We start from the raw sequence: 4,269 nt of genomic DNA on the forward strand, positions 1-4,269 counted from the left end.
AGCCAACGAGTGCCGAGGATCCGGGGGGCCAGGGTGGAGCCAAGGGCTCTGGCGACCAAGGCGGAGGAGGCGGAGGAGGACAGAGGCACCTGTTGGTTCATATGAGCTTTTTGTAGAGACTAGCAAACAAACAATTACAAAAAAAATTAATGTTAAGGAGTATGGTGAGTATTAGCTTACTTTCACAGTATGCTCTTTAAAATAAAGGTTCCCTTTCAGTCGGTCACCTTCGACGTCACGTCATGACCAACAAATCGGGAATCTCGCCAGAGAGACCAATCTACTTCGAGTGTAAATTAAATGAGCCAATGCACATTGACATGCAATAATTGCATCTGCCACGCCCTGCAGTGTGGGTATAAATAGGCAGCAGGTGCAACATAATCAATTTTCCGAGGGAGATTCCACTCTCTCCAGGGATGTTGAATCGGCTGCGTTGCCTCCCTCGGGAATGATAGCATTGTCTGAATCAGACCCAGAGATGACGGGCTCATGTGGAAACCTAAACCATGGTTTGTAGCGATTGACCAGAAGGATGCATACTTTCATGTCTTGATTCTCCCTCAACACAGGCCATTTGTGCGCTTTGCGTTCGAGGGTCGAACATATCATTACAAGGCCCTGCCCTTCAGGCTGTCCCTGTCTCCCTGCATCTTCACAAAAGTAGTGGAGGAGGCCCTTGTTCTCATGAGAGAACTCTGCGTTCTCATTCTCAACTATCCTGACGACTGGCTCATACTGGCACAGTCACGGGATCAGTTGTGTGAACACAGAGCTCTGGTGCTCAGTCACCTCAGCCAGTTGGGTCTTCGGGTCCAAATATCATATGCATTGGCTTGTTTAGTTTACATTCAAAGTAGATTGGCCTCTCTGGTGAGATTCCGAATTCGTTGGTCACGATATGACAGCTCCGTTACCTCCTTCAGAGAACGAGGGTTACACAAGTAACAAAGATGTTCCATAAAGGGGGTTTTCACAATGCTCCCATAGAACAAGGGTCCTGAAACAGCAGACCATTTGGTGTCAACCTTCGATTACAATGCTATAGCACCATTTTATTGTTTCCACAGTTTAAAGTTCACAGTGTGGCAAAACAGAGAAACTGTACACACTACAAGCGCTTCAGGGGAATATAACCTTTATTTTTTGGTGTATTACTCTGAATCAGTTGTATTGGCTTTTTTTCTTTGCTAAAATTGCTAAAATCACAACTTCCTTTGTGGTTCAGTTCTACCGAAATTCGAAGTGAAATTATACAAGCCAAAGAGAGTGAGAGCGAATGAAGAGGAAGTAAAGCTGGGGGTATGTGGGAGGTGAGGTGATTTGAATATAAAATATGAACACATATGTGTCACGGTCAAGGTGTGTGGAGGCAGGCAGGATGACGAGGATGACAAGGATTCAAATAAGGATGTTTAATGTAGAGACAACAAGGCAGATACGGGTAGATGAGACACACACTCAGGGTAACATTCACAATAACTGACAAACTAGACTACAGGAGGCAGGAACTAATATAGGGTGGATAACGAGGGGCAGACAGGTGAGCACAATCAAGGTAATTAACTAATAATGAGGACAGGAACAACCTAATAAGGACACAAGGGCGTTACATCAGGTTGATTCACAACTTAATTATATTGTGAATACATTGCCCATCACTGTTAGCTACAAACACATGTAATGTAAATTGTTAGTATGTAACTAACATACCAAGTAGTCTGTTTTTTTAGGATATTATTATTATTATTATTATTATTATTATTATTTTAGGGAAGTCATGTCAATCACTGTGGTCATAAATTCATGAGATATGTGAAGATATATGTAACAGACAAAGCAAATATGTACTGCACATTATTTTGGAAATGAATGCATGTCAGTAAATTAAGTGTTCTCGGACTTTGAGTTGTGGCAGATTAAGTAAGTTAGTACGCAAGTAAATAAGTGGTAAGTAATTAGCAACTAATAAACAAAGTAAGTAGTAAGCAAGTAAGTAACAATTAATAAAATAGTAAGAAAGTTGACTAGCCAAATCAATCAATCAATCAACCAACCAATCAATCAATACATGTACATACATACATGCATAGCAAGTCAAAAATTAACAGTAGTAAGTAAAGGCTGTAAGTAATAAGTAAGCAAGTAGGTAGCAAGTAATACAATAAGTAAATAGTAAAAAAGTTACATAGGTAGGCAGGGAAATACATACATACATACATACATACATACATACAGTACATACATGCATAAAGTAAGCAATTAAGTAAGTAGCAAATAATAAAGTAAGTTGTAAGTAAGTAAGCAAGTAATACAGTAATTAGTAAGAAAGTCAAGTAGATAGGTAGGTAGTTAAGTAAATCAATCAATAAATAAACAAATAATTAATGCAATTAAGTAGCAAGTAATAAAATAAGTAGTAGTAAGTAACAAGTAAGTACTGTAAGTAGTAAGTATTAGGTAGTAAGTAGGCAGTAATAAACAAAGTAAGTTGTAAACAAGTAATAAAGTAGTCAGAAAGTTAGGTAGGTAGGTAAATAAGTAAGCAAGCAAGCAAGTAAATAAATCAATCAAGTAGCAAGTAATAAAGTAAGTAGTAGTAGTAGTAAGTAATTACGTAGTACTGTAAGTAGTACATAAGTAGTAGGTAAGCAAGTAAGTAGCAAGTAATTAAGTAAGTTGTAAGCAAGCAAGTAATAAAGTTAGTTGATATTCTGGTTAACAGCAGAAAATGTTTTTTATTTATATACTGAATAAGTCAGAGACGAAACTGAAAGGTGTAACTAACTAGTAAATATTACTAAGGATTGTTTATATTTATAGTAAGTTTTATATTTCATTTTTCTAAGTATTATGTAGCGTCTGGACCACTCAAACACACAATATATATTTTGTTTTTATATTTAACAAATACTCTGTAACCCCCCTCAGTTAACAAGCCATATGAGGACCCATGAACCCTTCCCCCCGAAATGCGTAAAACCCCAGGAAGCCGAACAGGCTCCTGGTTGCATGGCAACCAACGCTGATATCACTGGGTTTATTGGCCAAAAGAATGCAAAGCAGGGAAAAGCCCTGCATGTCCCAGGGCAAGAGGCAGAGTAGAAATGGACTTTTCTACTAATTAATTCATAGGAAAACCTTTCTTTGAATGAACACACAATATTGTGATGTCCATCCAAGTTTAACAGATTTTCAAAAAAGATCAAATGTAGGGCAGCCTTTCGTTTTATGCATCCATTGTTGAGATGTGAGTGTTCCACTCAAAAACTGAACTTCTGGAAAAGCCTAATGTTGTCACGTTACACTCGGGAAGGAGTGAGGAGATGCAGGAGAATTCTTCAAATATGGAATTTAATCATCAACGGGCAAACACAGGAACTAAGAAGACATTTAACAGCAGACAAAGAAACTAGGATTGGGAACACTATTTAAACACATGACTTGATGAGGGGAAGACGAGGAACACCTGGAACTAAAGACACAATGAAAACACCTGGGAACAATACAAACTAAACGGGGACAGGAACTTAGACCGGAACATACACGTGACAAATGTTATGTTACCATTGAAATCTAGTGATAACTTACCAAAATAAATCTGAAGTAAACTTTTTTTTTCCCCAATGCATATTCACTTTTTGCTGCTTGCCAACAGATACAAGTTCACTCTGTTACTTCTGTTAAAAATACCACAATTTCTCCACACCGCATTTGATGCTGTTTGCATGCTGTTTGCTTTAATGGATCACTAGACCTTCTGTCTCCCTTGATAATGAACGACGTGAAACCCAACCGTGTCAAACGCCCGAAAAATCTGTTAAAGGAAAGGTGCCCGTGAGGTGCGTGGAGACAGAGATGTATGTGTGTGACAGTAACAGGCTTGTGGTGAGTAATGGAAGAGGAAGTAAACACAAATAAATGTATTAAACTCAGGACGAGCTTTGTCCTCTTCAGGCGCAGAGTCTCCGACTGAGAGCCGGCGTGAATGAGAGTGAATTATAGGCCATTTACCCTCGCTCGACTCCACAGAATTATTCAAATTCAGAGGGTGTTCCTGCGCAAATGGCCACCTTGACTTTCAATCGCTGTTGGGCTTCACCAGGGACAGATGAGGGCTAGAATTTGTTTAAAGGACATCTCGCAGCTCAATAAATGTATGTTAACAGAATTCATAGTATATATTTTATATCTGTACTTTTCCATTTCCATCCTTTTTTTTTTGGCAAAATTATTTGCTTTTCAGTATAATAAGTCAGTATATAATAT

This window comes from Sinocyclocheilus rhinocerous, unplaced genomic scaffold (assembly GCF_001515625.1).
Source record: "Sinocyclocheilus rhinocerous isolate Xijiao unplaced genomic scaffold, SAMN03320098_v1.1 scaffold588, whole genome shotgun sequence".
NCBI lineage: Eukaryota > Metazoa > Chordata > Actinopteri > Cypriniformes > Cyprinidae > Sinocyclocheilus > Sinocyclocheilus rhinocerous.